At 46.6% G+C, this 27,840-nt stretch overlaps 1 pseudogene across 1 annotated transcript; it reads left to right on the top strand.

The window, feature by feature from the left end:
* Window positions 1–1,025: 1,025 nt before the first annotated feature.
* Window positions 1,026–16,476, top strand: LOC309585839 (epidermal growth factor receptor kinase substrate 8-like protein 2; annotated as a pseudogene). The gene is made up of 10 exons: window positions 1,026–1,100; window positions 1,762–1,910; window positions 2,056–2,182; window positions 2,537–2,652; window positions 12,273–12,384; window positions 13,151–13,270; window positions 14,121–14,268; window positions 15,356–15,539; window positions 15,946–16,078; window positions 16,405–16,476. The product of its transcript is annotated as an epidermal growth factor receptor kinase substrate 8-like protein 2 (transcript).
* Window positions 16,477–27,840: the final 11,364 nt, after the last annotated feature.

Below are 27,840 nucleotides of genomic sequence, written 5' to 3'. Positions count from 1 at the left end.
GAATTCTGTCAGTTGTGACCAAACTTGTCCAGCGAACACATCCTACAAGCTCCTTCCTGGGCAGTTATTAATAAGGAAAACCAAGAGACTGTAAACAACCTTAAAGCAGGATACCAAGCTCCAGCCTTTTCTTTGAGAAGCAAATATGGCTAATTTGTGCCTGCTCAGAATCAGAAGGAGCAGCTGATCTCCTGGCAAGAGCCCAGGGTGGAGCACGCAGCAGAGCTGGGACACTGTGGTGGGGTCCTGCCACGTTCCTCACCATGGGGCTGCCGAGTCCCTGGGAAGTGCCCGTTCACTGGGTCACCCTGCTGCCAGCAGTTGTTTCGCACTTCCCACTCCACATTAATGTTTCATCTCCGGCATTTCAAATGCTTTGCATTTCGGTAGGAGCGGGGAGCCTGTCTCCCATGGCAACAGTGCCAGGAGTCCAGGACAGGAGAAGGAGCTGAATGGGAGCACAAACTGGAGAGGTTTCTCACCACAGCTCAGCTGATTGCTGTTACTGAAACCCAGTTCTTGCAGTAAATCAATCCCAAGTGTTTGCTCCTCCATTCTGCCACAGCTCATCTCAAATACCACTGGATTTGGAGCCTTTCAGTGGCCAGGGCAGCTCCGGGTGCCCCAGGCAAGACCTTGGTGGAGACTTTCCCTTGTCAGCAGTTTGCCAGGGGACCCTCAGAACACCTATCCTGTTGTTTTCATCCATGGAACTAGTGGGATTCTCAACCCTGCAAGAGGCAGAAGCACCAGCAATCCTGGTCCTTCCTCACTAGGACTTTCAAAATAAGCCAAGGTGTTCTGTGTCTGTTCAAATTAGCTTTAAAGGCACTGATTTAACAGAGAGGGTATTCCCCCCCGCCTGAAATTCACTGGGAATTAGAAATGGACACAAAATAAAAATGAATGATTCCTACTCCTCCATCCCTTACTCTTCTCATCAGTCCACAACACTCGCCCCATGTGACAGAAAAGAGAAGGCACACTCAGGTTAGGGTTAAACTGTGTTTACGTTCTCTTTTCAGGCCAAACTAAGGAAGCACATCCAAAACCCCCGTGCTTCAGAGTTGGTGCATTTCCTCTTCAGGCCGCTGGAACTGGTAAATCTTATTCCCAGGTCTCACTGGGAACTCCTTTTATTTCTAGTTCACACTTACAAGTAGATAGATTGTGCAACAGGGTTGGAAAACTGCTCATACCTGGCCACAGCTTTCTCAGGAACTTCCAGAAGTGATGCCGGTTGTTCCTGGCCTCTGATCCGGTTTGAAGCTTGAAGTAAATACAGGAATCCCAGCAAATATGAATCCTTCCACCGGGTCAATAAGGCATTACTGTGAACAAAAGGGGCAGCCAGCTGGAATCCCCACTGGGAATCTGTCTGGTCTCACCTTCAGGCAAATACGGCTCAGTATTTGCACTGAAAATGCTTGGAAGCAGAAATCCCAACTTGGAAAAGGAGCCACAAAGGAATAGCAAGATACTTTCCATTTTTTGAAGTGTCAGCTTCTGACACTTCACTCGTCTGTAACAACAGCTCATTTGTAGATCAGCTCTTCCTTTGACTCCAATCCAAAAAAATCTCATGTTCCCTTGAACTGTCCAGTCTCCTTCAAAGACTTAGGTTGATGTTTCTTGCAGTGACTGTGCTGATCCAAGGATCAGCTTTGTCTTCGCTTCCTGCTCATCTGTGTGTCCCTGGTTTGACATTTTGACCGTTTCCTGCAAGTTCTCTTCTCTTTGTGTGGTTTGTGTGTGACCCAGATCATCAACAGCTGCGGTGGCCCCGAGCTGGCCCCGTCTGTCCTCAGCCCACTGCTTTCTAAAGACACCACCGATTTCCTGAGAGGACACCTGACACCCAAAGAGATAAACCTCTGGGATTCCCTGGGGGAGACATGGACCAGATCCAGGTAAGGACAGAGCTGCCATCTCCCCAGGCTCCCCACGCAGACGGGATGCTTGGATTCCCTGATGCTCCTGCTTCTTCTTTCAGGGGATGCCCTGAAAGACACATTCTTCGTGAATGTCACCTCATATTCCCACTTTCTGTCCTAGAGCCGAGTGGCCCCGAGACACGAACATCCCCACCTACATCCCCAAATTCCACAACGGCTGGGAACCACCCACAGAAATCTTCCGTGGAGCTCCCTGGGAAATAGACATTGGACACTTGCAAGAGGAAGGTTAGTCCTGTGTCCCTGTCTCTTCACTCTCCCTCCCCCTTTTCCGGAGAAATGGAGCTGCAGGGGTAGTGGTGGCATGCAACAAGTAGTTGGCTCAAAACTCAGTTGGATCCGGTTGCCCCAGTTAAATACAGAAAGCAAATGAGGCTGGAAAAGGGCAGCAATAATGAGCCTCTCCCAATCCAAGGCAACAGCACCCTACAGCGTAACTGAGCTCCAGGGACACAGGCTTCCCTGGAGAACACCTTGACCAAAATCTGCCAGACCATGACTCATCTACCACTATCCCTCTCCTTTTCTCCGATCAGCTTTCCCCTTTCCTGGTAACACTGACTCCATGTCTGCCTTTCCAGCTCTCCTCAGCCAATGGATATCCTTACTGGAACTCCTCACTCAAGCGTGGCCAGACGGCTGAGCAGACACAGGTCGGGGATGCCTTCAAACAGAACATCACTCCACATGGAAATAGGTAATGGATCCGCACGCCCGGAGCTTTGGCTCCCGCCTCGGAACCTCATGAACGCACACGGACACGTACAGTGACACTGGGACGTTTGGGCATCCTGGAGACAACTCCCTGCCACTGTTAATAACCACCAAGGGAAGACAAAGATCAGCTGAGGGGTTATTCCCATAAGCACTGTCTGCTGTTTAACCCCCAGCAGCTCTGCAAGGAAAGGAATCGCAGGTGTTTTCCACCGCAGGAGGCAAAAATATTGACTGACTTCATCAGTCCATCCATAGGTCTTGTTTCCCAACATCAGCCCAGCAAAGTGACCTTAAGGATCAGGTGCCAAAGATGCTGCACTGCGCTTTGGCTCTCCATGTGTGTAGAGATGCTGGAATCATGGAATCACAGAAGGGATTGGGTGGGAAGGGACCTTAAAGATTATCCCGTTCCAACCCCCTGCCATGGCCAGAGACACCTTTCACTATCCCAGGTTGCTTCAAGCTCTGTCCAGCCTGGCCTTGGACACTGCCAGGGATCCAGGGGCAGCCACAGCTTCTCTGGGCAACCTGTGCCAGGGCCTCAGCACCTTCACAGGGAAGGATTTCTTCCCAATATCCCATCTAAACCCACCCTCTGGCAGCGGGAAGCCATTCCTCCTTGTCCTTTCACTCCAGGCTCTTCAAGTCCCTCTCCAGCTCTCTTGGGGCGCCTTTAGGCACTGGAAAAGGCTCTAAGGGCTCTCCAGAGCCTCCTCTTCTCCAGGCTGAACATTCCCAGCCCTCCCAGCCCATCTGTGTAATGCTCTAGCTCTTGGAGCACTTCCTGGCCCTTCCTGTCTGATATTGCGCTGGTTTATTAAAGGAAATTCTGACTCTTTCTGCTATCTCTGTGTATTTATCTCCAAAGGACTGTGAGTACGGAAGAGTCATCCCCTATGTTCCTCAGCTCTTCTTTGGGGAACTCACCTATAAATGGAACTGCAGAAATGGGGAGGGAGGAAAAGGAAACAGGATGTGAATCGAGCACCTGCATAGTGACCACAGATGTCCACTGCTAGACAGACACTGATGTCAGGCAGATCATGCCCTCCAAATAGTGCTCAGAAAGAGAACAAGTTTGGGATTTCTGAAACTGCTCTGAATTGGATTTGCTTAAACAGATGTCATTAGTAAAAGCAATCAAAGAAAGAGTTTTGATCCCTCTTCCAAGCTGATGCCACTTATCATGTATCTTCCCTGCATTCTTCTAGGGAAGCTGTTTTTGATGTTGTCCTGTCCTTCTTTTTATAAGGGAGCAAAAATACTTTATTAAGTATTACTCTTTCAGTTTTGTTTCCTCTCCTCTTCTGAGATACAGTAAAGTGAACATTCAGCAGAATAGTTTTGTATTTTTTGAACACAATTCTTCTTTTATCCAACTGAGGCCCTTCTGTGATCATGAAAAAACAGAAACTGTTGTGAACTACAGTTTACACTCATAAGAGGTTGACATGGGTCAGTTCTCCAAGGTTATTCTTAGTTCAACTGCTGTGTAAACTGTTGATGTCACTGACTGGAGGCTGCTCTTCAGGACATTATAGATATGATAATTATATGACAGAAAATGCAACATATAGTTGAATCTGACCTTCAAGTTCACTAGCTTAAAAAAGGAAAAAAATGTCTGTAAGAAATTTGCTGCTTTTCCCATTACTAAGATGTAATAAATGCCTTCAAGTTTATACTCAGTCGACAGCATATACACATGGACAGCAGTGCCCATCCATCCAAATGTACCCCAAGCTAGGGTACATTTTAAGTCTCAATGATCACTGCCTCCAGAAAGCATTTTTGAGACAAAACAGGCAAAGTCTTTTGCATATCTAGACAATCATCCAATACTAGGATCTTCACTCTCACATAAACACTTCATGTTTTTCCACAGAGGAATCTGAGATAGATTTTTCTGAGAAATAACAAACCACCAAAAATTAATAAATGACAAACAAGGGAAAAGCACCACTTCCTCACTCAGCACATTTTCCTTGATTTTCATTAAGCATTCAGATTTACAGATGCTGATATTGCCACAAGAGCAGTTTTTTTCTGGTTTAACTTCCTCTTCCAGTAGAGCAAGCACAGCTGCAAAATGCAAGCTCACTTCTAGGCTCTCTTACACATCACCAGTTTACCACATTCCAACCAGTCACAGCTGTGCAACACCCCGTCAGGGTACTGGGATTACTGCAGTGCCACAGACAGTTTAAGTGAGGCTCATGGAGCTGTACAATTTTAACTATGTTTTATATGTATAATTAAATGATGCATGACATGGAAATAAGCCAGCTGTACTGAAACTGAACAAACTAACTGCTCTGATGCAACAGTTAAGCATCTCATCAGTTCTAAAATGAAACAGGTTTAAAGCAAAAACAATATAGAGAACAGAATGCTTGACACTGTTAAATAGCATGGTCAAAGGATAATTTTTGAACATTAAGGAAATGCATTCACCCAGTCAAATTTTCAAAAGAATTCCTGGCACCAAAATGTTCTCTGTTTGCTTTTTCACCATGTTTTAAGAATGGATCACTCTGGGGGAAGAAAATCCTGTGCGCAAAACACTGCGTGAAACTAAGCAATCCTTAAACATGGCTAATTTCCATGTGGAGCTGATGATTTAGCACTGTCATCCTTCAGCAGAGGAGAAAGAACTACCTGTCTTTAGTTTATTTAGGTAAGATGAAAAAAGTGAGGAGCGTGAATTTGATCTTGCTTCAATTTACTTCAGTGGAAAAACTCTTGCCATGACTTCAGTGAGAATGAGACTGCATCTTAATTCATTCTATATGGAGAAAAACAAATCAGCTGAGAATAATGCTTTTGTTTATTAGATGTAAATTACTACCATAGTCGTTTTTAACAGTGCTAAGTAAATCCTGCTTTAAAAGCCAAATGTTGCCTTCAGTCCTGCTTATTCCTCTGTACTGTGTCACAATGCAGGATTCCTGGTCCTCTGACCAAGTCACCGCTGTCACAGTAAGCATGGCTTGCTCTGGGGAATGGCCACATTCCCAGTAAGCATGGCTTGCTCTGGGGAATGGCCACATTCCCACACGGGAATGATAGATGTTTGTGGATGTCACTGGTGACAATGTCCAAATCTGGGCTAGGGCATGCCCCCCAGCCAAGAAACTAGGGTGCACACTTTTGTAATATAAATGCATTCACTGAGAACACAGACTACACTTACTAAAATGTCCATGAAAAGCAGCCAAGTAAATCAAATCAATAGGGTTAAATTTGCAATTAGGATTCTCTCTTTCGGCAGAAAATTTTAGGATAGCCACAAATTGAGAAAAATTTGCTTTTTTTTCTTCTTTTTCTCAGAAGGCAATCAACCTTCTGGTCTGGCTATTCTTTACTTCTCCCTATGAAGTAAAATCTAAAAAGACACACACACGATATTTATGGAAGGACCTCCCAATGAATTAGGAAAAATTATTACTCAGAAGATCAAACAGAAACAAGACTGTCTACACTGTATGAATTAAACATACATGAATTAGGACACTGAGCCTTCCATTCTTTAGTAACAGAACTGATGCTGTCCTGAAAATGACATTAATGAATTAGACTGGTATATGAAAACCTTCTGCATCTGCTCTAGAGGTTGGAATGAGGATGTTAAATGAGGCAGCAGACAACAAGGACGTGCTGCTTAGGGAAGCTGAATATCACTTCTGTGCTTGTGGAGTTCTGCAGTTTGGATGAAGGTCACAGGTTATCTCCAGCTACATGAAAATGAGTGATAAATACACACTGTTGGTCTTAGACTGAAAGCAGTACTAGGCAAAGAGAGTCAAAATATGGAATATTACTCAAAATCATCCCCTGGTTTTCTAAAGATCATAATCTTCTATTAGAAGACAGTTTGTTACCTTCTCCTAATATTAAAGCTGTAATAGTAAAAGCACCTCAATCTTGTAGAAGTATCTAAGATACACTGAATAAGTAAGGTATATGCAGTGAGAGCACCCTAAAAACATCACAAGAGGAGTGACAATTTCTGGGATAGTAATGACATGAACGAGTATCTAAACGTTAAGTCTGAGTGAATAAGAGAATTTTTCAACTAATGGATCAGGGAAAATGTGAAAGGATGAGATATGTGATTAAAGATCATAGTGTATTCGGTTAACACAGGTGGAAAATATATGACTTTGATTCTGTACTACAACATATTTTAATTGATTTGTGTGTAGTTTTAGTTTTATACATGCACAATTTTTTAGAACACATCTTTAGACTGGGACAAACAATAAAGGAAATCCATTGTATGACTTTACATTGATCCCAACATCACTCACTGGAATATCTTAACATTTCCTGCACAGATTCCCATTCGTTAAGATGACAACCTTGAGAAGAAGGAAACCTATAACTGCCATTCAGAGAAGGTCTAAAATTTCAATTGCTGTTTGAACACAAAGGAGCTTTGACATGCTGTGGTTTATTGAAGCACTCCTGCAGTTATAGACACATCTTTAACCACCCTACCCTCTCCCTCTTCCTCCATCCAGCACTGATTGATGCAACTGGGAGATTCAGTAACTGCAGAGCAAAGTCCCGCTTACTTCCAGCTCTCCTGCCCCAGCAAATGCTCAGCTCTTCTGGGAAGATGGAGCTATGCCATAAGCACATTGCACCTGAAAGGAGATGAAACCTTCCCTTCAAAGACACATGTGACCAGGTTTTTGGAACTGCCTGATGTGGCCAGTTCTCATCTGTTTTCCATAAAGAAGGAAAAGAGCCCTGTATTCTCCTCTTCATGATAGTTCAAGTATGAATTCCAAAGAACAGAGATGCCAGGACTTGTCAGTGACATGACTAACAATTTTATGAGAACTGGCAAAACAGTTCATTTCTCCTACATCTTATTCTCAGAAACCTTGGAATTGTTTTGTCTGAAAGATTTGGGGGGAGGAAGGTGGGCTTAATTCTCACAACTATATGAAATATTCAGTACATCTGATATTCTGTTGTCAACATGCAAAATATAGTTTAATTATGATAAGCTATACTGGAATCATTTACAATACATAAATGTGAAAAAACAGCATTAAATTATTTCTTGTTCCATGTGGAAAAATATACACCTTCCAACCCCCCAAGAAAGTAAGACAAGGCACAATAAATTCTGGTAATTCTCTTTCTTCTGACTTTTCAGTTCCATCACAGCTCTCAAAACTAAGATTTACGTGCTGTTTTGCATCTGTATCTGTTGTTGATTTTCCCCCCCTACAGGGATATAGGTGAATAAGTTTGGACAGGAAACGGTATCCCTCAAGCCAAACTGAAAGGTTTATAAAGTTGCTAAGAAAAGTTTGGGTCAGGGCCTAAATATCAATCATCTGCTCACTGTCTTTTTAAACGAGCTCAGGCATTTTCCCAACTGTTCCCAGCAGGTCTCTGCCACTATTTTAAACTAAGATTTCAGCCATTTTTTTTCCCCTGTGTTGACCTCACTAATTTTTCTTTCTCCCCCTCTTTACCTGCCAAAGGCATCCATCAGGATTTTGCCAAAGGCTATCTGCTTTTGAAGTTGAGAGGGATTCACTAATCGTGAGTGTCAAATCCACAGTAAATGCCATGGCCATATGGTATATGCTGCTTTTGGGAATTAGCTCAAAAGGCCTAGCTGTGAGAAGGCTGGCTGTATGTCAGGAGGGTTTTACTGCTAACTTTCATAACTCATGTCAGCTCTTTCAGTTTCTGTATGCATTGGCTTCAGGGAGTGCAACTGTTCCCTGAATGTATAAAAATGTTGTCAAGATCCCTTGATCTTGCTTCCTCTGTCTCTCTCGCACAAACACATCCAAACACATTTATATACACAGTGGAATAGCATGCACAGTGGCATGCAAATCTAGCAAAAGAGAAGCTTGTAAATAAATAGCATGTCATTCTGCTTACTCAATACATTTCTCTGGGTGTTAAACTCATGATAAACATATCATAAGCCCCGATGAAGGCTCTACAGCCTGTCCCATCACACCATCCTGAGTGTAACTCTGCAATGCATAGGAAGACATAAGTTTGAAAAACAGAGCAGAAATAGCTCCCCTAAGGGCAAGGGGCTGACATAGCTGAAACATAACTAACTGGAGAGCATTTGTTTTCACTAAAGAAGGAAGTGTCAGTGACACATCTCTGTGCCTGTGGAGGTGTACTGTACATGCAAAGCAAAAAGAAATCCACCTTCTTTAAAAAATTGGCCATTAATACATAAATATGTCTGTGTTGAAATCCCTCAGACGGTACCATTCTTAACAAGAACTACACACAAGACTAAGAAATTCTGCAGAGAATCACGCTTTTGTGATCCAAAGAGGCAAGGAGAAAGAAAACCACATATGAAGAGTTTAACATACCCACTTAGTGATAGAAAAAGAATTATTACAAAAATAAATGTCAGTCCCCTTGAAACACTTGAGTCAGCGCTCTCAACTTTCTCTGATGCTGTAGGAAGGTGTGAATGTCCTCCATGTGTCACATCATCCGCACCAGCCACACAGGAATGTCTCCAATGCACCTCAGAGCCTTTCAAGGACCACTCCCCTCTAATTTATGTATAGTCTGTTAACATCCTCTTGGAGCAAACAGAAATAATACTTTTAAAAGACATTTATACTTCAGAAACATGTGCCCCGACACAACAAAAAACCCAGATTTTAATACTGCCCCGAGGCAGAATTCATCCATCTTTAAGGCTTCTATTATGTATTTCCTGGTTAGTAATACAAAAAGAACTGCTGGCAGTATCACATCGAAACCAAAGTGGCAGAATCAGAAAAACTACTGAAAAGTTTACCTTTATAGGAAAGCTTCAGTCTTGGGATATTTTGTTTTGACGTTCCAGTGACTGGAAGGAACAGCATCGCTAAAGACAGCAGGCTGCAGGCATGTGGCACTTGCAAAGCTCTCATTCTGCTCTCCTCTTCTGTATCTTCTTTTGTACTATGGTGAAATATCTCCCCACTTTTCAAACAATCCAAGTTTTATCTGGAAGAAAAAAAGAAAACATCTGTAGATCTGCTTTACTGCATAAGCAACAATTCTGTAAGCAAGCCAGACCTATTTCTAAAGAGCACCTCAGTTAATTTCTTTGCTACGAAAGTATTTTTCCTCTAGTACAAGTAAATATGTTTTGTTTCTTTAATACTAAATTTACACATTTTGACATTGGAAAAATATGTAAACTTTTCAGACACCAATGTCTAGCCTAGCTAACGTTTAAGCACAAATTAAATTAATGCAGTATCCATAAAAAGAACATTTGACATTCAAAAGTGACCATGCAACTTGATAGTTAATACCAGTCCATTGGATATCTTACATGTTTTATAACTCTTTTTGTCTCAGTACAACAGCTATTGTGTGTTTATGCTATGACTAGAATGAACTGTAATGTCTCAGATGCCATGGGGGTACAAGCTGAGTTAACAGTGAGTACTTACCCATCAAAAACTAAACTAAGAAAACTGGAAAGAGCAAGCAGTTGTGTTTAGTTTTAATAGAGAAAAAAGTCAAAGCGGATGATGGATTTAAAAGTGCTTTCAGTATGATATTTCCAGCAGAACAACTGCCTCAACTCATCCACCAAAATGTCCCATAAACTTTAATGAGTGTTTCAGGCTGGGGTCAATAGGCTGATATGGGATTTTGTTAGCACAGTGTGCAACTAAGCCAGCTTTGCAACACTTTTCACTTAGTAAGAATCATTCATATTCCATAAATCTTGAAGTGTTTTACAACTGAAAGCAATTATCACTGCCCTTATTTTCCCTATGCAAAAACGGAACCATAAAGCTGCAGTGAACCTATTTCCTCAAGGTCACACAGCAAGCACAGTAGTTGAAAAGAAAACAGCAACAGCAGTCCTGCTGTCCTTTGTACCCAGCTATCAAGGATCCCTTTTGCCCAATAACTCGACTTTTGCACATGAAATTATTTGAAATGGCATCTTGAGTTCTGAAGGCAAAACTTCATGGTTAATAAATCACAGAGATCAGAGTATGAAAATATTTGTGAGACCAGATCCTTCCCCCTGCAAGTGCCTGATGCTAGAGGTCAAGGGAGATGGCTGGTGAAATGACAAATGTCAGTGTTTGAGTAATGCTGTAAAACCAAGGAGTAAGGAAATGTTATGGTTAGTCAAGAGATTAATGGCTCATGATGTGCCATGAAAATTCTTTTCTGAAAGGTACTGGAGCTGCCTGATTAAAAGAGCAATCCTAGTGCCCACATCAGCCAGCACTTGCACAGACACCAAAGGAGAGGTTCCTTGCAAGTCCATGAGAGATGCAGCACAGCTTGTGGCCCCTGAGCCTTTCCACTGGTCTGTTATTTGAACTCCTGCAGCACTGGGTCTTGCAATTCTGTGAGCTACAGCAGCACCCAGAACCAATTCGGCACCTCCTGATACAGGCAGTTCATCCTTCCTGGCATGAAAGGATGGAAACAGAATCCCTTCCGTTCTCTCTGACACAGGAAATCTTTCTCAGATGAAACTTGGGCTTTCTGAGCCTCCAGACTTTCGCTCAATAGCAAAAGACAAGGAAGTGTGCAAGAAGAGCATGATGGTGAAAAAGAGGGAAACAATTCGTAAAATCCCCAAAGCATAATTCCTATTGCAGAACACTAAGCTTCTTCCTTCTCAGTCCCCTCTTCAATACTCATATTCAGTGTCTGAATGCACTACTCTTGGCCAAGTGTGAGTACATGTTCACGAAATGACATGGAGAGAAAACAGACAAACATGAAATGCCTGTTTCATCTTTCTCTTCCCTTTATTACAGTATCAGATCCTAAGAGAACACCCTTACTTCTTCTGTGCCAACACATCTATCTGAGGGTGGACCACGAAGGACTAAAGTGGATTAGACTATCCCAGGGTTAAATCGCCTTGAAGAAATTTATTTAGAGGTGAAAAAGGGGAAAAGAAGGAGAGGGGACGAGGGGGAAGAATATATGAAGATGAGACACCAGCCCTGTTCATCTTCAGCAGGATGATAGTGACAAACCATACTTCAAAAAGAAGCAATTAAGAGGGAGCCAGTCTCACTGCAAGTATGTTGAGAAGTCACGGCCCGAAGGTCTGGGCCTCAGCCAACAGGGAACTCACCAAAGGATATGGGGCTCATTTTCTTGAGGCAAATTACTGTGAAGAATCAGGACTAAATTTGACTAAAAAAACAGTTGCATCAATGCACTGTCATTTGCTGAATTGATTGAGAATCAGCACCAAACTCCGCCCTTCGGCCATAGCTCACAACCTCACTTTTTCATGTAGGCTTTTTTTGCTAATGGGAACCTTCCTTTTTTCTTGGTTGGGTTTTTTTTCCCCTTTCCCCTTTTATTTGAATAATGTCTGTGAAAAACCATTTGCTTTCACGAGGCGGTTAGTTTACACTGGAGGCAGCAGCTCTGTGAGCTCGAGCCAACCCTGTCCTGTCTTTAGATTCATTGCAATCTGGCCACATTGTCACATATATTTTTAGTTTATGATGATCCTCTAATACAATTCCAGCTTCCACACAGAGTCCTTCCAACAGTCTAGCTCAGGTTAATGAACTTCAGGCCACTTCTCTTCTGCAGGAATTTCGAGGCCCAGGGGGTGGCTGTGCCCAAGAGATTTGCCAAAATCCGCTACGATTTCACCGCGCGAAACGCCAATGAGCTCTCGGTGCTGAAGGATGAAATCCTGGAGGTACGTGACCGTTCCTGGAAAAGGTGTGTCCCCCAGGGGCAGGAGAGAGCTCGGGATAGCAACAAGCACCAACTCCATTTTCCCTGGTGGTATCTCAGCAGTGACACAAAGCTTTGCTCAAACCCAAAGCTGGAGCAGGCTGCCTGTGCTGTGTTGTGTCATTTCCTCAGCTCAAAGACATCGGTCCCATTTTAACCACAGTGAGGAGGGAGGACAACAACTCGCTCTAGAGCCCTGCTCATCCCCCGCTGGGTCGGTTCCTTATCACCACTTCCTCCTCCACGAGGATTTGTTTTCTCTGAAAAGCACCTTTCTCATAACCTTTCTCTTACTGCAGCACTGTTGGCAGCTGGACAAGGTGGGACGTGACTTGGGCTGACACTGATCTGTGACCTGAGGAAAAGGTTTCTCTGCAAAATGTGGCTTTTTATTTATTTAATTATTTATTTTAATGCAAAAAGACATCAGAAACTCAGTCATTAGGAAAAAAAGGTCTGGAGAAACAGGGACATTATGTAGGAACTATGAGTTCTTCAGCACGCAGAGGTGCTCTCCTGTTCATCCTTACGATAAATTCTGATGCTTTCCAGGAAAAGTTTCAGTCCTGGATTGCATCTGAGAGCAACAGATCTGATTAGAGCTCCTGGCCTCAGTGATGTCCTTCTGGCAACTTCACCTTTCGGATGGTTCGGCCCCGCTATATCCTGGTTGTTTATGCCTGAAATCCCATTTTCCCACAGCAGATTTATTTTTGTCCCTCTCTCAGGTGTTGGAAGATAATAAGCAGTGGTGGAAGTTGCTCAACCGGAGTGGGCAGGCCGGTTATGTTCCATACAATATCCTGGATGTGGTGAAACTGGAAGAGCTCAAACAGGTCTGTAGTCAGGTAATACCTGACTGGTATCAGCTGCAGGGCACAATCTGCCTCTGGGAATAATGTTGTCATTAGACCTCCCTGATTTCTTAGGATACTATGCACCAATCAGGACAGACCTTCAGAAGTAGACAAAGCCAGGAGATTCCTGAGTCTCCTATGATAAAACTCACATTTTGCTACGATCGTCTTCCCAAATAAGGCCTATCCTTCCTATTTGTGCACCAGCCTCCTGCTTTCCATATTTTTCCACATCAAGATTTTTCTTGGGGGTTAAATTAAAGATGGACACTTCCCTCAGCCAGTTCAGTTCAGCACCAGGAACACGTTACTGGAGTGGAGGCAGATGGAAACACCATCTAAGTGAGAATTAACTGAATACTGCAACTTGCACTGCAGAAATGTGGAGCTGGAGTGTTCTAAACACCCTAGGGAAGCATGGAATTGCTTCCCCATTTTGGTATTGCAGCGTTTGGGCAAAGCCTAAGGCGGCCCAGCAGGCTTCTGGATAAATCCCTGCTAGTTTAATCAAAACGTCAAAAAACTTTCCAGTCCGCTCCAGGCCCTTGGCAGTGGTCCCGCTTCACATCCCAGCTACGGAGCAGTGAGGCTCTGCCTTCCAATGAGATCGAACACGTTTGGCACAACTAGGAATTCCCTTGCGCAAACTTCAGACTTTGCTTTGGGTTCTTCATTCCCAGAAATTAACTTCTTCCATGCAGCTCCACCTGAGGTCTCCCCAGCCCCACATCAGCACAAGGAGAACACGGCAGTTTGTCCCTCCGTGGGTGTGAGGCAGAAAGCTTAAGAAAATTAAAAACGACCAAAAAAAATTCTTACTTTTCTTTCCCTTTCTAACCAGTCTAACCAGAGGTACAAAGGAGACCTGAGCCCCAGGGGCTATGGCCCATCCAGCCCAACCCACAAGCTGCCTGCCAGCTACGCCGGGGATAAGTGGGGCAGTGAGATGTTGTCGCGCCACTCTGCACAGGACGCCAAAGAACGCACGTGTGTGTCCCACTCTGGGCTCCCCTGGGTTTGGGCGCTCGGGGGACCAGACCTGCCCAAGGGGCTCCCCTGCACCTTTTACTGATCACAGCAATGGAGCAGCACTGTGTCTGGAGGCCATTCCAGGCAGGACAAGAGCCAAGAGAGCAGCCCTGGGGCTTGTGACACCGCCGGGGCTCTCGGGCGGCCCGGGCCGAGCAGGGCAATAAGTGATCACCCCATGCCTCCTTCCTCCAGTTCTAACTTCCTCCTCCTCCTCCCAAGGAGAGAGTTTCCTTTCTCTTCCAAAATGTTTAAGTGTGTCTAAGGAACAGCTCAGGTCAATCCCTTTCTCTCACTTCCTTTTGCTCATCTCCCGGCACACACACAGTGCCCGCCTGGCCGCTTCCTTCATGTGGTTCCACAGAGTTCCCGGCCAAACAGGAGATCCGCATCACTCCCTCACCCTGCACATGCTGTGGGGCTCACAGAGCAGGAGAGAGATCAGGGGCCCTGCTCACCTCACCCCTTATCCCACCCTGTCCACTCCTGGAAGCAGGAGCCCTTCTGGGACGACAGGAAGCCCCACAATACAAGGACACAAATCTGTTCGTATCACTGAGTTATTCTCCACAGTCTTCAGGAGTTTCATGGGGAAAGCGATACTGGATGAAGAGTCACTGGAGTTTTCACAGAAGCACAGGATGCCCTGGGCTGGAAGGGACCTTCAAGCTCATCCCATCATGAGTGTGTTGCTCATTCCCAGTTTGTGCTTCCTGCCGCTTCTGTTCTGTTGCGGAGCAAAACCTGGAGCTCTGCGATCAGCAAATTAGTGACTAGAAGCAGCAGAGAGGACTGAAAAGGTCTCAATTCCAAACCTCCAATTGTAGATTCTCACAGAACTGTGCTTCCACATCAGGCAACAGCCAAGGGGTGATGGGAGCAAAATAAATGGCAACACAGGGGCACAGGAAAATGGGAATCACTTTTCTGGGCTGAATTTAAATAAGAATGTTGAGCCACATCCCCATTTGCCTTACAGTTTCCCCACAAACATTTAATGGCATTTTTGACTGAAGACTTGCTTTCATTCCCTACTTGTTTCTACAGAACTTATTCACCAAACGGATGAGCTGAACGACGAGCTGCTAAAGAAGATCACAAACAATAAAATTCAGCCTCCCCACAGGAATTTCAAAGTGGAAAAGCCTCAGCAAGTTTTCGTGCCCCTCACCTTTGAATCCAGCACTGAAGAAGTCAAAGCCTGGCTGGAGGCCAAGTCATTCAGCAAAGAGTAAGATTTGCCCTATTGCCACGTGCAATGCTCGTCCTTCCCTGGAGAAGGAGCGGGGGAGGCCACCGGCACCATCTCACCTGGGACAAGCCACTTGGATTTACTTACAGAGCCTGTGTTGCAAATTAGATTTCAACCCTGTTCAATCCAGGCTCTATAACCAGAATGTTCAGAGCCCAAAGTCACTCCCTTTCTCTGGTATAAATATTTTCTTGGAGATAAACAGTTAACTAACTAAATCCAAGGCCTGAAATGCTACTGGAATTGCAGCTGCCACCTTGGAACAGCCCCAGGGCCCCGTGATATGGTCCCACTGCAGCTCCTGGCCTCCCATCTCCAACTCCTCACCTCTGGCACGAGGCCACGTGCAGCACAATCGTCACCTCCCTACTTTGTGTCTCCCCAGGACCGTGGAACACCTGGGCATCCTCACTGGAGCTCAGCTCTTCTCCCTCAACAGAGAGGAGCTGAAGAAGGTGTGCGGTGATGAGGGAAATAGAGTCTACAGCAAGATCACAGTGGAGAAAAACCAGCTGGAGGTAAGCATTTTTCTGGATAATTCCTGCTGGAATGGGGGCTGTACCAGCAGCGTCAGATAGCTCATTAAACAGGCATTTTAAAAAATACAATTGTGGGGAAAAAAAATGCAACCAAACCTACACCAGCAATAAAACACACGTAAAAATTCCGAAGTGTCTTTTGAGCAAATCTGTAAGATCCCCCTGTTTCCACTAATTAATCTGCTTTTTACTGATATCACTTATCTCTGTGAAACTAGCTCTACTTTTACAGCATTAATTAAATACTGTCACTTAACTGCAGCTTGAAGTTCAAATCCAAACTGCCTGTTTTGTTTCCATTCCAGAAAAGCAGAGGGGAGTCGGAGCTCCAAGAAATCACGAAGCGCCGCCAGGAAAGGATTGATTCTGCAAATTAAAGTCTCTCTGCTTTATTTCAGCTCTTAGCCCTAAGTAGTGCAGAAAAAAAGGGAATGAAAGCAATGATTCCTGGCCCAGGCCAGATGCAGCAGAGCTCCCCTTGGGGTCCAGCTGCCATCAGAGTGACAATTCCTTGAACACTGTTGGGAAGGGTTGACAATAAGACCATGTCCCACTGGGAAAGGTGTTTTAATTTTGCATGAAGTATTTTTTTTATAACTATATATTTTATACTGAAATTTTCCGTGCATGCGATCAGAGCAGGATTCACACGGGGCTGGATGTACAAGGGCTGGCTTCAAGCAAAAAAAGACCCCCAAAGCTTTTCTCCGAGGGCTGTCCCCTGCTCCCCACTCTCCCCTGGCAGAGCAGGCGTGGCACACAGCACAAGAGAGGCCAGCCTCAAGGCTTGGAGCCTGGACCAGAGGAATAAGGCTTTAGAACCCTGCAATGGTTTGGGTTTAAGGAAAGGACATTAAAGCTCATCCCATTCCACCCCCCTGCCATGGGCAGGAATGCCTGTCACAAGCCCAAGTTGTTCCAAATCTTGTCCAACCTGGCCTCGGACACTTCCAGGAATGGTGAGTCATGACCTCTCTGGGCAACCTAACCCTTTCTATTTCCATTTCCATTTCCTCCTCAGTGCAGGTGTCCCCTGCAGCCCACGAGCACAGGGCCGGTGACAACTGCCTGTCCTTGTCCTGTCCCCCTGTGCCCCCTCGTTGGACAAGGCTAGAATGGCAACACACATTCCCAAAGTCTGGCTGCTTCCTTAAATCCATGGACCAGCTAGTGCTATCTCTGAACAGCTGAAATGAGCTTTCAGTGCCTAGAAATGAGCAGGAGTGACAAACAAAGGGATTTGAATCTGGAAATAGGTGAGTTCCACCCGCCCACCGCTGCTGATGCAGAGGCTGGGGCTCGGGGCAGCTGTGCAGCCCTTCCCTGGGGCACGGATCCTGCACTGGAATGTTGTGGTGGTGTTGCCAAACCGGGCCTCAAACCAGGAGAAGATAAGCCCTGACCGTTTGCTCCCGACCCAGGCACACCCACAGCCCTTCCCAGGGTGTTGGTCACTTGTCCCCATCTTCACATTTTCACTGCAAAAAGTCAGCTGAAATGATTCCCAAATAGCTGAAACCCCAAAGCACACTGGGAAAGGCAGGTTTAACACAAATTAAATGGCCACAAGAAAAAAACCCCTCTAATTTAGCACAGGGTGTTGCTCTTTACTTCCCGTTTTCCTTCATAAAGTTATGTGCATTTGTATATAGCAATCTGTAAATAGGGGTGAGGAAAATCCCTCTCCCTAGAAGCAGAATTAAGTGATTATGCTTCCAAAATTTACTCACCATTTCAAAACTCAAGCAAGCAGCGTAGTTCCTGTCCACAGCAAGTTTGGCACATTGCATTTCTAGCTCTGTTTGACTGACAGACCAATCTGATTGCAAAGCAGTGAAGCACACAGAGCTCCAGAGCTGCCCACAGCCCAGGGACAGCTGGGTTTTCTCTCTCAGCACATGCTGAGTCTTGGTCCAAATTTGTGCCTGTCATTGCACATTTAATGGAAAAAGCTTTAAAACAGCATCTGGGGAGCTCATGTCTAAAACTGAGAACACCAGTGCACCTTAGTTTTGGCTTCATTCTTAAGCGTCTCCAATGGATAATCTGTTTTCTTCATTTGAAACAGGACACTGCTCTCACCAGCAGAATTAGGGTGCAGGCAGGGGAGGATCCTGGGTTTAGTCACAGCCCTGCTAGGATCTGAGAAGGGCACTCACCTTGTCAGGGAGGGATGAAGAGGACAATCCTCCTGAGAAGCCCTGGCTCCGGATTAGGGTGGAGATGGGAGGCAGGATGGCAAGCACGGGAGGCGAAAAAGTTTCTAAAATGAAAATAAAAACGAATGTTGAGCTAGGAAACACACCATCTTCTAGTCCTGGGGTGTAGAGGAAAGCAAATCACAGGGAATTACAGTTATCTGGGATTTTAACAGGAGTGTACATGACAGCTCTGTAAAGCCGGGAGCCACAGGAGCACTTCCTAAAACAAATAGCTCAGTAGACCTTATTGCAGAGGCCACTTTTACAAATTTCCACGCGACTGAGCTGTGCATCTGTTCTGTTTGTACTGCCTGCAGACACTGCTATAAAGTACTGTACATTGATGTAACTGAGCGAAGGAGACAATGATATAACCATGCACTGTACAAGATTTATTAAAATAGTCAAGTTATAACTCCATCTCCGTCTCTTTCACTGGGTTTTCATAATGGTTTGTCACTGAGAGTCTCAGAAACTCAGCAGAATGTCTGAAACCACACATTTCCTTTTGGGTTTGGGGACTGACATTCAACAGGAAGGATGTTACGGCCTGGATAGCTGTGTCTTAAGAATAGGGGCAAAGCATGAGAAGGCTGCACAAAAGCACATTCTTGCCTCTCTGGAAGGGGAACGACTGTGGCAGCTGTCCCAAGTGGAACCATACAGAAAGAGGGAACAGCATAACCCCATGACTAGGAGCCTGTTACACGGATTCTCCAACATTTCCAGCCAAGAGCCATCCTGTTTCCAGAAGCAAAAGTTTGTCTTCTCTTTTCCTTAACAATTAAATTACCCAGCTGAAATAACTGGTAATTCCTTCTGTAGATGTTTTGGAGAGTACAATTTCCAAGTGGGCCCACACTAACAAGATCACCTCTTTTACAGCCTAAATAAAGTTCAGGCGAACCACGAGCCCAAAACACCTGCCTTACTGGGCCGAGGGCTCTCTCAGCGCCTGGAGCTGCACTCGATAAGCCATTTCGAACCTTGCCACAACGGCGGGGAAGGGAGCCCAGAGCGCTCAGCTCCTGCAGCGGGGCACCACCGACGCGGCCCCGAGCCTTCCCTCACGGCCGCCTCCCTCAGGGGCTGCCCGCCGCCACCTTGCGGCACCGGCCGCGCCCGGGCCCCGCGCGGCCACGAGGGACGGGTGGCTCAGGGGCGGGTCGGGCGCCGTACCGGCCGCGGGGAAGACTGCCGGGGGTTCTGGCGACACGGAGACTCCGGGGACAGGAGGTTCCGGGCCCGAGAGATCTCGGGGCCAGGAGACTCCCCCGATACGCTCCGTCGGGGACGATGGCGGCGTCACGGTCGCCAAGGCGAACCCCCGCCCGGCCCTCACGAACCAGCCAATCAGAATCGCTCTCCCTCCCGCTGCCCCGCCTCGGCTCCTCCCGCGGCCTCGTCCGTCTCCTGTCCGCGCTCCTGATTGGCCGCTGCCGCCCAGCCAGGCTGGGATTGGCGGCGGGCGGCGGGAGCGCGCGGGCCGGTGCCCTTCGGGCACGTACCGTCCCTCCTGGGCGCGCGAGTCCCCCGGAGCCGCGGACGTGTCGGTGTCCCCCGTGAAGCGGCAGAAGGTGGAGTCGGCGCTGGACCAGCTCAAGCACCACACCACGGTGGTGGCCGACACCGGGGACTTCAACGGTGAGAAGCGGCATGAGGGGATCCTGTCTCCGCAGCTTCTGCTTAGCCCCCTCTCCCGCCCCTCTTCACGGAGAGTGGGCGAGCCCGGCCGAAGGGGCGCGCGCTGCGGGGACCGACCCACCCTGGGGCCGGAGGGGGGGCGAGCGGGACGGCGCTGGGTCTCCATCCCAGGGCAGACCCCGCCGTGATTTCTCCCAGTTTGCCCTCGAGTGTGCCCTGACCACTCCGTCCAGCTCTGCGTGCTGTCAAGGAGAAGTGCCAGACTGAAGCCAGGCTCTGCTGTTCTAATTAATTTTGGGTTTTCTTCCAGTGGGCTGTCTAGATCTGGGACTTGTTTGGGGTTTTTCAGACTCACGCTTGGACGGGGCTTGGAGCAGCCTGGCCCAGTGGAAGCGAGTGGAACTGGATGAGCTTCAAGACTCCTTCCAACCCAAACCATTCCAGGATTCCATGATATGCTTAAAAACTGATTTGGGGTTGGAGAGAAAGAAGGGAAATGATGCTTTTTATTTGTTTCACTTGAGCTGTACATTGATCTTTTCCCTTTTTGCATTTCCAGGATGCAGAAAGTGAGAAGGAACTTGAGGAGATGTGCTCGGTCCAAGAGAAATAATTTTGAAAAAACTCATCTCACTGGATACTGCAGCAACAGTAAAATCCCAAATGGATTTCATGATCCTGACAATTCTGAGTGCACTTCAGGGATAAGGCACAAGATCTTACAGAAAAACAGACACAGCAGCACACATCCAGGAAAACATCTTGGAATTAATGGCATAAAATCATGGTTTATTTTCCTGCATCTGTTTGATTTTAGGATCCCTAAAAATGTTACATTCCTAGCATCAGGGGTCAGGGGGTAATTTAGAGGTTTTGGTTATATGTAGGGCAGATATTTATGCCTTACATAACTCTGTAATATAAATATGTATTATATATTAGGGCATATAGCTATCTATTTATATATAACCTATTTTTTATGTGTGCCCAGATATAGTTTATATCAGACACTGTGCCTGTCTGAAGGCCTTGCTACTGCGCTCCTAACTCATTCCTGAGGAAAACATCAGGCAAAAGTTGTTAGGTTTAACTGGTTCCTCTTTTTCTTAATAATTATTTTACTCAGTTGGAATAACTGATAACAGCTGTTAGAGATGTGCAGTTCCCAGGGGGACCAAGGCACTTTTTTGCACAACGCAGAGTGGCGCTTAAGGTATTCAGTAGTCAGAGAAGTGAGGATTAGGATTTTGAATGCTCTTGGGCAACAAGGCTGGCCAGAGATCCCTCCTAACTCACTGTGGGACAGCAAAAACCCCACAGCCAAGGGTAACCAGGGATTGTGGGGATGGAGAATTTAATGGCATCAGGTGGCAGCAGTGCCAGTTCAACTGATAAAAAAGTAAATCCACGACTGCTCTAGAGGAGTATTGTTCCTGGACGTGTGTAAATACAGGGACACCTCTTTACTCTCAACTGAGGGAGGTTTGTGGTTGTGGTGCCAGTTTACCCTTGAGAGTTCCAGGCTTTAGTTCAGCTCCCCTAGCCGGGCCTGATGTGCGGCAGTGGCGCGAGGGCCGGAGCCGTTCGCTGGCTCTGGGAACGCAGATGCCATCATGGCCCAGTGGGGGGGGGGGGGGGAGCTTAGGCTGTGGTGGCAACCTTGGAAAGGGATCAGATGGCTCCTGGAACTGCCCAGAGTGCAGGAAGGGAGGGGGAACTGAACTGCTCCCACAGACCCCTGCTGGGCTATGGTTCTGGGCCAGGCCCATCAGAAAAGTGGCAGCATCAGTGGCACCTCAGTTGTTACTGTCCTTGGAGCTCTCAGGATCAGGATGAAATCATGTTCATGCACTACTGGGAAAGCAGGGAGCAGGATCAGTGCTCTAACTCTCTACACTCTCTCTCCAGGAGTGCCTTGGGTCATGGCAATTTAATGTGTGGAATAGTTTCCTGTGTCTGCCTGGGCAGCTGCAGTTATTGCACAGGCATTCAGGGCTGACAGTTCCCTGCAGGGAGAGCTCAGCACATGTGCCCAGAGGCAATCGCAGCATCTGCAAGAAAGAAAGAAGCAGCAAAAGGTGATTGCTTCTCTTTCAAAGTTATTTCAAGTGCTCACACCCAAACCCACCTTTGCTCTTGATTCTGGCCAGGTGCATGGTAAGCGCTGGGCACAGGTCATGTCATCCATGCTGGCGTGAGTGATGCTTTCTGGGGGAAAGCAGCTGATCTCCAAAGTTCCCTTCCTGCCCTGTGCCTGATCTGCACAGGAGAAAACCTCTTCCAGGAAGGGATTGTGCTTCCTCTAATGCCATTTGCCCAGTCTGTTCCATGGGGATATTGCCAGCCTGGGGCAGCAGAGGCACACGCAGCTCTCAGCACTCTCTGCTCCAAGCACAGCTCTGGGCTCCTTTGCACACTGCCTCTGCCATGGGGGTTTTCTCCAGGAGAAGCCAAGGAATTGCTCATGGAAGGGTGCAGATTAAGTTATCCCAAAGGGAAGCAAAGAATAAATATCTCATTTTTCCATCAAAATGCTCATGCTCTTTCCTACAGATTATTTCAAGTTTTTCCCACAAGCTTTGCCCTACCCATCATCCCATTTTTACCCCAAAAAGTAATTTTCTCTGTCCTCCAGAATGTCTCAGTGTCTATCCCCAAAATTTTCACTGTGTCTCTGCAAGTGACTACCTCAGTTTACCTCATGCTGTTCATTCTCTTCCCTGGGGATTGCTTCAGATTTTCCCTCCAAGCTGTCCCTGTCTGTGCACTTCTGATTTCTTCTTTTTTACAAGAAAGTATTCATTCACTACTCTGGAGATTAGCTCCAGTTTTACCCCCCCCAAAATTGCCCTAACATTCACTAGTCATTGCCTGATTTTTACCTCACTATGTTCATTCTCTCCCCCTAGAGATAACCTCAGGTTTTACCCCCAGTATTTTCCCTACCTGCCCACTAACTATTTACTCTTTTTGACCTATAAATATTCTCTTTCTATCCTGGAGATTTCATCAAGTTTTACCCTGAAATATTTCACTATCTTTCCAGTACTGTCTCACTTTACCTCAGGATGTACGCTCTCCCTGCCACACATCACCCCAGCTTTCACCTCCAAAATTATTGCTACTTGTCCACTACTTATTACCTGATATTCACCTCAGTATGTCCATTCTCTGCCCAACAGGTCATTTTAATTTCTACCCCCCAAAACTTTGCCAACCTGTCACCTAGTGACTGCCTCAGTTTACCTCAAAAATGTTGTCTCCCCTAGAGATTACCTCAGACTTGACCCCCACATTTTTTCCCTGTCTGCAAGTTACTACCTCCATTTAACTTCAGTATGTTCATTCTCTGGACTACAGACTCAAGTTTACTCTCAATCTCCCTGCCTCTCCAACACTGATTACTTCCTTTTTACCTCAAAAGATTGATTTATTTTCTACCATGGAGGTTACATCAAGTTTCACCCCCAGAATTTACTAATACTTCCACAACTGATTCACTCAGTTTACCTCAACAAGTGTTCATTCCCTCACCTAGAGGTGACCTTGTATTTTACCCCCAAAGGTTTCCCTACCTGTGCACAACTGATTGCTATAGTTTACTTCAAAATCTTCATGCTCTCCATTACAGGTCACCTCAAGTTCACTTCAAAAGTTTTCCCTACCATTTCCATTAGTGATTATCTCAATTTTTACCTCCAATAAGTCATTCTCTACCTACAGACACTGGATAGTAAATCATACAAAGATCTAAAACACTGCACAAGAAACAGCAGAAAGTTTTCCATGAATAACACAAGTTCCTTTTTTCCCCTCCTCTGCCTAGGACTGCTACCAGGAGACAGGAGAGCTGCTATCAACACTCAAACCTCCCAAGCGTTGTTATTGCTCAGAGAGCTGCGCTGGCACTGAGCTACTCCCATGCGCCTGCAGGGCTCTGGGGAGGGGGAAGACAACCTCCCACTCCTGCCTGGAGAAATGTCAATGCCCTAAAAAGTCATTTCCCTTCTCTCTCTCTGAGCCACGGCCAAAGCAGCTGTGTAGAACAACATGGACTACTCATGGAAGGGATGATTCAGTTGTGGGAAAAACACTAAAGAAGGCCTATCACCCCAAATTTCAGGGTGAAAACACACTGCTTGTTAACAGGAGCACACAAACTCATTTAAACCAGAGAGGAAACTGCACACCAGGAAAAGAGCTGAAAGATAGGCCCTGCCTTGATTGATAATTCCAAAGGAAATTCCCCACAGATCATAGGCAATTACCTATAATTTTACCTCCCTAATCACTGGATTTCTGACTTGGGTTGCTGTGGAAGTGTTTCACAGATGCCTTGAGGGGTCAGGGGCTTGGCTGGATTCTTTGTGGTTAGTCCTGACAGGCCCAGGCCAAACCCACCCACCTGCATTGCTGCTCCACCCCAAATTTGCATGAAATACTGAGAACAGGTTATAAATACTCCCCTTCTCTGTCCTTCCTGACACATCCATGGAGCAAATGTACTCTATCCATTGTTCCCAAGAGCACCTCTCCAGCCCAAATCCCAGTTTTCACCAACACAAACCAAACAGACCTAAGACAATTATTCCATCAGTGCCTGCAATTCTGAGCTCCCTGTTCCCTGCCACTCACACAGCAATCTCACCTCAGCCCAGAGACTCCCTGTCCCCAAAGGGAAACACAACCTGATAGGGCACAGCTCTGGCACCACATTTCCCCTTGTTCCTGAAAAGCCCTAGGTAAATCCAGTCCCTCAGACCTTGCATTCCTGAACACCAGGAGAGCTGGTGTTTTACCCAGATCCCAGCGCCCTGCACAGCTGCGCTGACACGAGCACAGGCCGATCGCTCTGCCCAGCACCATCCCTCATTTTCCTCCCATTGCTCCCCAAGTGTCCCCAAACCACCTCGTGTCCGTGCCGGGGCCAGGGCCTGCCCCGACCAGAGGCTGTCACCCAGCCTTGCACCTGCTCCCACCCCTGGGAGAGCTGGGAATGCACTGAGAGCTCGGCTCCCCAGTCCTCAGACACACAAATAATGCCCAACCTGCCCCTCTGGGCACAGCCAAACACCACAACTCCATCATCCCCAAGGAACTCTGGCAGTCGCCTCTTCACCTCTGCCCTTTTCCAAAGGACACAGGTAGGACTGGGCTGTCAGAAATGGTATTCCCTAGGCAGTTCATCCCAGCAGAAAGGAGAAGAGGAACCCTGTGTCCCTCTGACTGACCCCACAGCATGGGCAGGACCAGCTGGGTTCTTCGTATTCTAAATTTTAAAATGAACTGAAGAACCTGAAAGGCAAAAAACAACACACATATAAGGTTAGAGCCAGTCAACACACACAGACAGACACACTCTCAGACACCCCTTCTTCAGTTTACACGCTGACTGCAGCCCTTACTAGAAACACTCCCCCCTAAAGAAGATGCTTTAACATCTTCTTCCATTTGCTGCTCCTTGATGTGGAACAGTAGATCCTGGGAAAATTGGTAGCATCAGTGACCATAGGGATCAAAATTTGCCTCAGGGACCTGCAAGACAGCATGAGGCAGTCTGCAAGTAGCTGACACCTAGGAGTTATCCCCACACCAGCCCCATAAACTTTCTACCCAAAAGCCCATAGACAGGAGAGGAGAGTTCTAAAACTGTTCAAACTAGCCAGGACTGAATGTGCCAGGGCAGGGCAGCTCCAAGCATAAGTGGCACATGGACACACAGTGCATCAAATATAAGCAAAGATGACATGAAGACTTGAGATAACACTTCAGAAGATAAATTTTTGAGACCAGGATGCTTTGAGGCGACAGAAGCTACAAAACTACTGCAGTGAGGAGGGTCTAGTACACTTCATACAGAAGTCCAAGGGAACGGCACATGAAAAAAAAGATACTACCAAAACTGAGAAGGAAGATGGATAGGAACACCTTGTGTACTTCTTCTGGTCTCAAAAAGCAAAACCATTAAAGATGCCAGAATAAGCCCGATCCAGGAAAGTATGCAAGTGCTCCTGCTGCCAATATGGCCCATAACGATGCCTGTAAAGCATTGAGACATCACAAAGCCCTATGACACTGAAGACAACGGACACAGACCACATAACATAGACACAAACTGAAACTGCCCAGCAGTTTTACCTGATGGACCCAAGATTGCTAGTGCAAGATGAGCCAGAGGCTGATGACGCCAAAGGAAAGAAGGCTCTACGGCAGTAGTACGTGACAGTGAAAGGTAAACTCCTTATGAGAAGTTAGTGCCAAAGCTGGTAGGAGGATGCTCAAGAAGTGCAGTAGGCCTAGAGAAGGAGGCAACGACTGCCAGCTGATACAAAGGGATCCCTAGAGAAGGATTCTGCTGCCAAAGGCTGAAGTGACATCACAAAACATGACCGACCCACAAATGGCCAAGATGCAAGATGTCCACGTGCTTGCTATGCTCAAAAGTGCTCAAAAGCATGGCTACACTGAAGAGTAGGCAAACTTTAGACCATGGCAATCGTGCCAGACCCGAAGGCAGGCTCCTCAGGTGAAAAGATGGACAATGACATCGAGACTCAAAATCCAATGATGCAAAGCTCACGAGAACATGGAGATGGGTTGGAACTGCCCGGCCCGGCAAAGGCTCGAGTGATGCTGAAGAGAAACCCTCTCTCCCTTAACCTCCAAGGGGCCTGGCCCACTACAGCCCTCTCCTCTCAGTTAACTTCAAATTGCCTCCTGTGATTCCAAAGGTTTTTGCCTTCTCCCAACCAACAGTCCCCACACTTAGCTCTCTGAAGACCAGCAGACGAAATCCATCCTCAACAGAAAAGAATGCTTCAGCACCGTGGATGTCAATACATGGCCCACAGCCCACTTGGGTGGCTGCAAAAGATGGAGAATAATGACAAAATTCAGACTGTGATGACACGTCCCAGAAGTGACCCCTTGCACAATGCCTCTCTCCCTCATAACTGCTGAGGCTCATCGCTCACCAGCCGTTTCCAAACTTAGGCTCTGCACCTGCTTGTAGTACCTAAGACAACAAAACAGAAACTGCGACTATTGCCCTCCAGAAGAATAAATGCACGGGCTGGGCTCCCTCTGCACCACTGGCCCAGGCTCACCTCAAATCTCCATCCGACTCCGGAGGTGGCCCGGACGATACCCGCAAAGCGAAAAGGGACACGCTTCGCATGCTGCCACGTACCTCTCACCTATCAGTCGCCCCACCTAAATGCCAACTCACCTGCTCGCCTCTGTCCCTTGGCATGCCCAGGGCAGCAGCAGCACCTGCAGAGAAGCAAAGCAAAAAAACATGCTGAGAGACTGAAACCACAGCCTCCCCGCTCCAACTCAAGTACACCACACCTATAGCTTAAGCTTGCACCCACCTGGCCTCCAGCATCCCAGGGCCAGGACACCTTCCCAGTGGACCACCTAAAATGCACAAACAAAAACGGATGCTTAGAGCTGCACCAGAAACTGATACCCAAGCAGTAACAACTCATTCTGGCCACCAGTCACCGCTCACCTTGCTCCATCGACCTTGACCACTGATCTTCAGCATTACTTCCTACAAATAAAGATGAAGAACAAAGCTGTAACATAGTCACCATTTACACTTGCCCTGCAAAGACAAACGGTGACTGACCTTCCTGTGGGAACCACCTCACCTGGTATGGGGCACTCTGCCACAGATTCAATCCATCTGCATCTGAAAGAAAGTTATGACAAAAGTCAAAGTACTGCATCGTAACTTAGCAGCTCCAGACATTTTGTGTTAATCTAGAAATACCATCTTGAGTCCAACTAATCCCTACATTACAAATGTCAAGTCCCTAGGACTTAGCCTATTACACCTACACCCAGACTATGTAGCAGGGCAAAGCAGCCCCAGGCCAAACACACAGACAC

The sequence above is a fragment of the Coloeus monedula genome, assembly GCF_965178545.1.
Source record: "Coloeus monedula genome assembly, contig: HAP1_SCAFFOLD_555, whole genome shotgun sequence".
Classification (NCBI taxonomy): domain Eukaryota; kingdom Metazoa; phylum Chordata; class Aves; order Passeriformes; family Corvidae; genus Coloeus; species Coloeus monedula.
This window is presented reverse-complemented; position numbering and strand designations above follow the sequence as displayed.